General features: G+C 42.7%; 1 protein-coding gene across 7 annotated transcripts in view; it reads left to right on the top strand.

Moving 5' to 3' along the window:
• The first annotated feature begins 6,213 nt into the window (after positions 1 to 6,213).
• TUT4 (terminal uridylyl transferase 4) overlaps positions 6,214 to 9,843 on the top strand; it is a 50,356-nt gene continuing 46,726 nt past the window's right edge. For 3 of the 7 annotated variants that reach the window (XM_044429909.1, XM_044429908.1, XM_044429903.1), the window contains exon 1: positions 6,542 to 6,687. The gene's annotated coding sequence lies outside the window, so the exon portion shown is untranslated. Of the gene's footprint in view, positions 6,294 to 6,541; positions 6,688 to 6,732; positions 7,214 to 7,273; positions 7,700 to 7,748; positions 8,521 to 9,843 lie in introns of those variants that run through there. The other 4 variants (XM_044429904.1, XM_044429906.1, XM_044429907.1 and 1 more) reach the window with 4 other exon arrangements.

Genomic DNA, 9,843 nt, shown 5'->3' with positions numbered 1-9,843 from the left:
ATAATAATAATAATAATAATAATAATAATAATAATAATTTCACACAACATGAGGCTTGCACTACAGGGCAACCTCTAAGAAGGGGTTGGACATGCAGTATGACTCCCACTGGCATTATAGCTTATTGTTGGCCACAAGGTGTCACCTGAACCAAGTCATTGTGAAAATTCATTTTTTCAAGTGTTCAATATTAATTTCTGGATTCTGATTTGGATGCTGTGGCTTCTAATTAATCTATGCGTCAACTTGCTTTTCTTTGGTTATTTGTTTTCTGTTTCTTGTGTTATGTTGCAAATAAAAAATCCTTTCTGATTATACTTTCTTCCCCTCAACTTGTTCTGTTTTCCCTAGTGACACTTTGCAGCAGCAAGAACAAAACAAAACTAAATTGTGCAATGTGCTTAAATAATGAAAATTAAGTAAATGTGAATATGATTATTGTGCATCCTTTTTCAGTTCTGCTGTTGATGTACAAAGTTCTGAAACTCCCCATGACCACTGGAAAACATTCTGAGTGAGCATCACTGTGGTTTCACCCAAATATTGTCTACATTCTTTCAGATTGATTCTAAACAATAGGTTGTTTTGTTTTGCTTAAATGAAAGCTGTATTTCTTAACATAATGATGTTCTCAGTATCAACATCTGTGAGAATACACACAGTCTTGATATCTCTTGGATAAAACTATATTAGGTGAAAATGCTATCCCATCTTACAAGTGAGAGGACAGGAATGACTGTTCAGGAAATATATTCTTTTAAAACTGAAGTGTTCTGCAAATCTGGTTGCTCTCATGCTATGCTCATATTTACAAGTTACACAAAAGGGAAAAATGGGTAAAATGAGACACAAGAACAAACTGAAGGCACAAGAAGTTCACTCTGAAAACATGCTAGGTCAATAAATGTAAAAAGCAAAAATTGGTTTTGATTCAGACTTATTCATACTTCAGACAGACTCAATCAGTAGGACTTGAATGAGTCATAACTTAACTCTCATTCATTTCAATAGATCTACTCTGTTTCCCACCCAGACATGTCACAATATCATTTATATGTTATTAGCATTCTCATATATGGTTGGTATACTTTTCTTATCTGTATATTTCTTATTTCTCCAGTTTTGTTCTTGCTGTGTATTGCTATGAAAAGTCTTAGAAAACAACCAGCAGGCTTTTGAAGCACTAAGACAAATACAAAATAATCCATTTTATATGGAGAGATTCAGTCATCATTAAAGAATGATGGAGAAAGTCGCTCAGATTCGTCACGAGCTGGACTCTGCTAGTGACTCAGATTCCTTAGGGGAGGTGCCAATGTTACCGTCTGGTCACACATTGTTGGATGAGTTTCAGTTATTGCGGCCTGATGACGTGGACAAGGTGCTTGGACAAATAAGTACCACCACCTGTGTATTGGACCCCTGCCCATTGTGGCTACTATCCAAAGCCAAACACGGGATTGGTTCCTGGATCCGGGAGGTCATCAACGCCTCTTTGAAGGACGGCTGGGTGCCTGCCCCTCTAAAGGAGACGGTGGTTGGGCCAGTCCTAAAGAAGGCGTCCCTGGATCCAGAGATGGCCGCCAATTATAGACCGGTGGCCAACATCCCATTTTTGGGCAAGGTGCTGAAGTGGGTGGTGGCGGGACAACTCCAAGCTCTCTTGGATGAGACTGATTATCTGGACCCATTTCAGTCCGACTTCAGACCTGGGTATGGTACTGAATCTGCCTTGGTTGCCCTGTATGATGACCTGTGCAGGAAGAGAGATGGGGAGTGCATCTCTGTTGGTTCTCCTGGACATCTCAGCGGCTTTCGATACCATTGATCATGGTATCCTTCTGAATAGGCTAAGGAGGCTGGGAGTAGAAGGCACTGCTTGGCAGTGGTTCTGCTCCTACCTCGACGGCCGATTCCAGAAGGTGGTGCTGAGGGACTTTACCTCTGCACCATGGCAGTTATGCCATGGAGTTCCACAGGGGTCTATTCTGTCCCCCTTGCTGTTCAACATCTACATGAAACTGCTGGGAGAGGTCATCTGGAGGTGTGGGCTGTGGAATCATCAGTACGCTGATGATACCCAGCTCTACCTCTTCTTTTCAACCAATCCAGGTGAGGCAGTAGCTGTACTGCGGGTGCCTAGCCGAGGTAATGGGCTGGATGAGGGCCAATAAACTGAAGCTCAATCCAGACAAGACAGAGGTCCTGCTGGTAGGTGGTTCAAACTCCTGGGTAGGTGACTTGGATCTTGTCCTGAATGGGGTTGCACTCCCTCTAAAGGACAGGGTCTGCAGCTTGGGAGTGCTCTTCGACCCGGAGCTGACTTTGGAAGCTCAAGTGTTGGCGGTGGTGAGGAGCACTTTCCATCAGCTTCGGCTGATCCGTCAGCTGCATCCCTACCTGGAGGACGACTGCCTAGCAACAGTGATGCATGCATTGGTTACTTCCCGGTTGGATTTCTGTAACATGCTCTACATGGGGCTGCCCTTGAAGACAGTCCGGATACTTCAGATGGTGCAAAATAGAGCAGCCAGGTTGCTGACGAGGACTGGGCGTTATTCTCATATAACCCCAGTCCTCTACCAGCTTCACTGGCTTCCCATCGAAGTCCGAGCTCAATTCAAGGTGTTGGTAATTACTTATAAAGCCCTTAATGGCTTGGGACCCGGATACCTGAAGGAACGCCTGCAGCCATATTTGCCCTCCCACCCCTTGAGATCAGCAGCAGGGGCTGTCCTCTGGGAGCCTTCCATAAGAGATATCAGGAAGCAAAGTACCCGGAGGAGGGCTTTCTCTGCAGTGGTGCCACATCTGTGGAATGCGCTCCCCAGAGAGGTCCACCTGGCGCCGTCGTTATTTGTTTTTTGGTGCCAGGCCAAGACCTTTTTATTCAAACAGTATTTTAATAATCTTTAATATTTATAGTTTTAATTATGCAGCCAGTGTGTTTCCAAGTTTTAATTGTAATTGCAATTCTATTTGTTTTATTTATTTGTTGTTGTGAGCCGTCCTGAGGCTGTGTAGAAGTGGGGACAGCATATAAACACTTTAAATAAATAAATAAATATACTTATACTCAGATATCAGTGTATAAGCTCCAAGACTGCCTAATCATTGTTCTGCGCCAACAATGGTGAATTGTACTGTTGAATCATAGTTCATTGTTCAATAGTTCATTGTCAACTAATTCAGATCTTCCTAATGCCAAGGTGTTCTTAGAAGCCACCAGCATTGAAATGACAGACATTTTTATAGCAGCGATATCTAACTCCAACGAACTGGAAGGTCATATTCTACAAATAGAGTCCGCAAGAATGTTTCATCGCAAAATGTCTAGGCATGAATAAATTCATCTGGTTTTAGCAGGATAAAGGCAATTATGTAAATACAATGTTGCACATATTTTAAACATATTTTGCATGCTGCTATTGAATCGTAAAAACTGTGTTATTATTTAGCACCTTGGGAGATTACAGTGTCTCTAAAATCAAGATTTGGCACACAGTCTCATGGATCCTTATAGTTACATGCAGATAATAAAAATTGGTTCATTACATAGAGAGCTAAGTACATCCAATCTAGTCGTCATTATTACATTAAAAAAACACCAAGAATGTATCTACATTCTCTATTGGCATGAATGTCCATAAACATACACTCTCAGTACTTCATTAAACAAAATCTATATTCTAAATACATTTTACGTCTTCCTCTGCTGACTACAATAAACAGCAACATCAAATCCAATATATTACTATCACAGTTGCCCTTAATCCTCACTATATGTAGAGGATAGCAGCATCCATCCTGCAACACGGGATCCAGTGCTAGTAGTAGTATTACTTATGTCCTTTACAAGAAAAGAAAGATTCTTGGCTCATGACCAACTCTTCTGAGAGTGCAGTGTTGTGTGAGAATGTTGGACTGTAGTGTTGTTGTTAGTTGTGAAGTTGTGTCTGACCCAGAGATCTAATTTCAGCACTATTTATCACAGTGTTATCCACCCTTCTCCCAAGGGACTGACATAATGCTGCATGCATGGTGGCCTTCTCACCCATTTTACCCTCACAAAAGCATGCAATGTGCATGAAACTAAGAATGATTGGTCCTAACCCCTAGTCATGATCTGATGCTAGATCTTTCTAGCTTAAGTCCAATACTCTTAAGGTAGGGTTCCTCAAACTTTTTCAATAGGGGGCCAGTTGAAAGGTGGCGGTGGTGGGCACAGGCCAGTGAGGCGGGGGTGCCTGCAGTCATGAGCCAGTGAGCTGGCAGAAGCAGCGGGCATGCATGTACACGGCGAGGTGGTGGTGGGCACGCGCATGGCAAGGCAGCGGCAGGCGTGCATGGCAAGGCATTGGCTTGGAGATCTCTGAGCGGGTGCAAAACGATCTCCACGCAGCGAGGCACGTGGCAGTGGTGGTGGCGGCTTGCTCACTCGGGGATCTCCAAGCGAGCAAGGCAGTGGCGAGGCAGGCAGCAGGCGCAGGGAGTCCAAAACTTCTGAGGTGGGCTGGATGAATGGGCATTGAGGGCCGGATCCGGCCCCGGGCTGTAGTTTGAGAACCCATGCTCTAAGGCAGGGGTGGGCAATTAATTTTCCTATGGGGCCACATGAGAAACTTTGACAGTTGTTAAGGGCCGGACCAATACACTTACAGCTCTGCTCAATATATATCTCTATAAAAGCAGTAAATGAAACATTACAATGATACAATGAAAATGTGGAGTACAGAACAACACTATTTAATGAATATTCACAAAAACATTAACATGAACATTACATGAAAAGCAATAAATTCAATTCAATTTAGCAGATCCTTCAAAATAAAAGCAGTGCAGTTGTATTGCTTGCATCTATATTACGATATACATTTGCATTGACTTTTAATTTGCCAGTGACCTCATGCGGGCCAGTCAGGGTCAGCCATCGGGCCGGATGTGGCCCGCGGGCCATACAATGCCCAGGTCTGCTCTAAGGGAACATTTATTTATTTTTATACAGCCCCATAGGCCAGGCTCTCTGGATATCTGACCAGTTCTCAAAAAACAAAGGGAATACAATTAAAACACAGTGAAATACTATGAAGTTCCAGTTAACAAATTTAAAACAGTTTAAAATTCTAATACACAAATGTGAAACTGTTAAAATATTTAAAACAATTTCAGTAAAACTAGACATAGTTAAAACAGCTCACATAACCCATCATATACCATTAAATGCCTGGGAATAAAGGACAATTTTAACCTGATGCCAAAAGGCGACAGTGTTAGTGCCAGGCAGGCCTTGGCGGGGAAATAATTCCATAAATGGAGGCTCACCCTTGAGAATGCCATCTTCCTCGTTGCCTCTTTTGGGCCTGCCTTGGAGTTGACAGTGAGAGGAAGGTTCCAAATACAGATCATAGGGTCTGGGTTGACTGAATTTGGGAGAGGCTTTCCATCAGGTATTGTAGTCCTAAACTGTGTAGGGCTTTATGAGTTAAAACCAGCACCTTGAACTGTATTCAGAGGTGTATAGGCAACCAATTCAAGTGAGGCAGAATTGGGGTTATATGTCTGGACCAGTTGGCTTAACCTGCCTTCCGAGGTTGTCGGATGGACAATAATCTCCTAGATCCAACCAATCTCTGTAGAAGTAGGGTAGGAACATAAATGTGATTAATTAATGTGTGTGGAGGGATTGCATATTATGCTTTTACTGCCCTTTCTGACAGCATCGTAAAACATCACAGGCCCTGCCTGCCTGGCATTCTAATAGCTCAATTCTGTCTCTTTCCTGGGCACGGATCTTTATTATTGATACAAGCAGTACCCACAAATTTACATTTCACAGCTTTTAAAACTGACTTTACAAAAATAATATTTTTCAGAGGGATAGCTGCATTAATTTATTGCAGGAAACAAAGGTGTAGTACCCTTTACGTGCCACAAGACGGTGGGTTGCACTGAATCTTTTTGTGGATGTTGGCAAGAATAATCACGGGGCCTGTGTTTCGGAGCTATTTGGGGGCTCGTATTTTGTGAGGGGACAAACTAGGTTCGTGCAAGACATTTCTGATAATTAAATTGTGTGGATGACAGTTAGCAAAATATCAGAAACCGCATGAAATCGACTTTATTATATTATTAAGCCCTGAGGGTTTTTGTTACGTCACACCTTCCGTGAGTGTGAATCCTGACAACGAAGATGGATACATGGACGGAGCTCCGCCCTCGGCGCAAAATAAGCCCAGGGAAGAACTCTTGGCTGCCGAAGGAGCCTTTACGCCGTGCATGCATGCGAAGCAAAGGTTCAGTATTGCTTGCCTTGACAGGAGCTTCGGTTGCTGCAACCAGCGCTCCCAACAAGCCCTTGTTTTGGGGTCTCTGTGCTCAAACACGTAGGAATTGCGACCGGAAGGGGAGAAGACGCCAAAGCAGGCGCTCCTCGGTTCCTGTTGTGGGGCTGAGAACGCCTTCGGTCCTGAGGGACGTGAGAGGAAAAAGGAGCCGCCGCCGCCGCCGCCGCCGCCGCTTCTTTCCGTCCGGCTCCCCCTCCCCTCCTTTCCCCTCCCCCACAATGCAGTGCGCGCCGCGGCTGACATGGCGGCCGGCCCAGATTGAGGCGCTCGCATCGGGGCCTCCAACTCCGGGAGCAGGACATGGAGGGGGACGCGGCCGGAATATCCTTGGGGTGACAGCCAGGTATTTGCATCCGCGGGGAAAAGGGGGGCCGGGGACGTTCACCGCCCCCTTTTGCCCACCCCCGTCATGGCTCTGCTTCTGGCTCCTTCCTCCCTGGGCTTGAAGTATTTGGAGGAAGGAGGGAGGGATGGGGCTTCCCTACGCCAAGGCCTTTCCTGGCCTCCTTCATCCTCCCCTCACATCATTTAAAGTCTTCTTCGAGAGCCTCCTATTCACTGGAGGATCGAATATTCGGTCTCCTGTCCCTAAAAGCCATCCGCACTAGGCTCTCCCACTTTCCGTGCTCTGCTTTTGTTTTTGTGTAATGAGAAACGAAAGTTTAAGATAAAAGGCACTTTGAGGAATATGCCCTGAGCAAAGTCCTTCTTCCCGCCATGGGAGGAAGTTGTTTTGAGTGTTTAAGATGTACTAGTCCGAAGTCTTTAAACAAATATATTAAAAAGTCGCCGCTGTTGCCCTGCACGTGTACTTCGGGGGCTACAGGAGGTGGTAATTTCTTCTAGGGAAGCTCTCTTTAAAGATGTGGGTACGTTACCTCTAATCCTGTATACTCTATAGAATCGGGATGTTTGACAGCAGACTAAGCCGATAACGATACTTGTCGGAGTTGCTAGGATAGGAGCTCTTGCTACGTATCCAGGGTTTGGTTTTGTTTTCATTTGGCTTTCTGATGTGCTAATTATATTATTACTGATCTCTGATAGGGGAATACTGGGATCTGTGAGCAATGTCATCATCATTGTCATTATTTATACAGTAAATGATGTATATAAACAACAAAGATTTGGCACTTTAAAGGCTCACAAATTTATTTTAGTATATGCTTCTGTGGACACTGGCTGTTTCATCCGAGGCAATGTGAAAATGAATTTGTTAGTCCTTAAATTGCTATGAGTCACTTGGTTATTTTTCTTACAACAGACTAAACATGGCTACACCTCTGGGAATGTCCATTAAATGCTAGAGTTTCCTAAGCATGAAGTATAGGGAACAGTTTTGCATTATCCTTAAGGTAGGAGTAGTTGTGATCTTGTCTTTCTGCCCTGACAATGAACCACTTTTCCTTTTGGCATGTTCATCTTAAATGTTTTTCAGCCATCAGCTGATTAAAAGGCTAAGTTCTGCAATGAAATGAGAAAGTTAAGTTCTGCAATGAAATGAGCTTGTTCCTGTTTTCTATACCAGGAAACACTCTGTAAGGTGCCAACAAATATTATACTGTAGTTTGTTTATTAGATTCCTCTACAACATGTGAAATAGTACTGGGCAGTTTCATAGTTGAGCTAAACTAGAAAAAAAATTATTTGCCCTTGAGTTGTTTTATAGCTGTTTTGCTTTTTAAAGTTGTTATGTTCAATATGTCATAATATGTTTGAATGTTAGATTTAGTCATATGGAACCCACTACACTTTTGGTAGGAGTCTGGATGATTACTTCAGTAATAGAGGGTGAAAGAAGCATGTAAGTCTTGAAGGAACAACTTGTCCCCTAAAATTAGGGAAGTAGTAAAAGGCATCTTTCAGAAATTATAACAACATCTTTTCAACAAGAAATTTATATGATTTATTTCTACACTTTTAGCCTAGGATTAATGTAAGCAAGGGTAAAGAATAGTTTACAACTGATGGATAGATTGCTGTCCTTCTGTGTTGCTATTTGGACAATTTATGGTGTGAACTACATGGTAAATGTGTTACATCAAGATCCTGGAACATTGATAGTGAACCCTGAAGAGGACTCTGTTTGCTTGGAAGTTGAAGTTCATGTTGATGCAAGTTCATGAATGTTATTTTATTTTTTCAAATACTGAAAGAATTCAAGAAACAAAATCAGGTAAGCTAGGCAAGAGTGTAAGTATCACATGTAATGGGTATTTAGCAACCTGCCAAGTAGTTTGTTTGTTAGGAAATAAGATCAGTCATAGAAAGTTAGCTGCATATCTTCTAGAATTCCACTTGAAGTTTCTCCAAATTGGGCACAAAGAAGAAAAATCTAAAATTTTATTGCTTTACTAAACATTTAGTGAATATATATGCCATTCCAGTCAGTCCCAGATTATGTTGTTGCTCTGCTCTGAGGCCAGTTGCAAATTGTGCTTATGTATGAGTTCTTCCTTGCCTTCATTTCATTTCATTTCATTTCTTTATTTAGCAGACTTATATGCCACCCCATTTGCTGAAGCCTCGGGGCGGCTTACAAACATAAATATCATTAATACAATTATATAAAGTCAGAGACATCCTGGCCAAAATGGTTAAAAACCAATAAATGAAATCAACAATTAAAATGACGTTTAAATAAAAAGGTCTTGGCCTGGCTCCGAAAAGCAAATAACGACCTCTCTGGGGAGCGCATTCCATTGGTTGGGCACCACAACAGAGAAGGCCCTCCTCCGGGTACTCACCCTCCTAATGTCCTTCATGGAGGGCTCCTGGAGAAGGGCCTCTGCCACCGAACTCAAGGGGCGGGAGGGCACGTATGGACGTAATCGCTGGGAGGCATTTTGAGGACATAATGCCTCCCAGATTAAGAAGTGTGACAGGAGTTATCCAGTTAACTATGTTTCATAGTAAACTGGGGTGATGATGATTATGATCCCTGATTTTAAAATTTTAAAAATAAACTCTATGGTTTAGTAACAACAACAATGATAGAATATTGCCAAAACAGACATTTTTCCCATTGAGAAAGGAATGGAAAGAAATGAACTGAAATGGAAAGCAAGAGAAAAATAAGAAGAGAAGTGGGAGGGTAAAGGTGGGGGGGGAGGCAACAGTGGGATCAGTAAGAAAACTGTACTTCTTTTCTTGTTTTTGAGCCAGTAGGCACAATTTTGTTCCTTTTCCCCCCCAATGTGTTATACAACAATGAATAACTTAAACTTATGTTGAAATCAAGGTGAGTGACTTGTGGCCTTCTCTGTGTTTTGACCTCTGACTTCCATCAGCCCTAGACAGCATAGCCAATGACAGAGGACTTTGGAGGTTACAGGCCACAACATCTGGAGTGCCACAAGATTCCTATCTCTGCAAAAATAAAGGAATGTGGAGATTCTGTGTGAAAGGCTATCTATATGTGTGTTAACACATACTTCACCCTATTCAGTGCTAAAAGATGACAAAAATCATGCAAGATGATCTCTTCAGCATTTTTATG

Source organism: Varanus komodoensis, unplaced genomic scaffold (assembly GCF_004798865.1).
Source record: "Varanus komodoensis strain SLA01 unplaced genomic scaffold, ASM479886v1 scaffold20_1, whole genome shotgun sequence".
In the NCBI taxonomy this organism is placed as follows: domain Eukaryota; kingdom Metazoa; phylum Chordata; class Lepidosauria; order Squamata; family Varanidae; genus Varanus; species Varanus komodoensis.
Note: the sequence above shows the minus strand (reverse complement) of the source record. Positions and strands in the feature narration are given on the sequence as shown.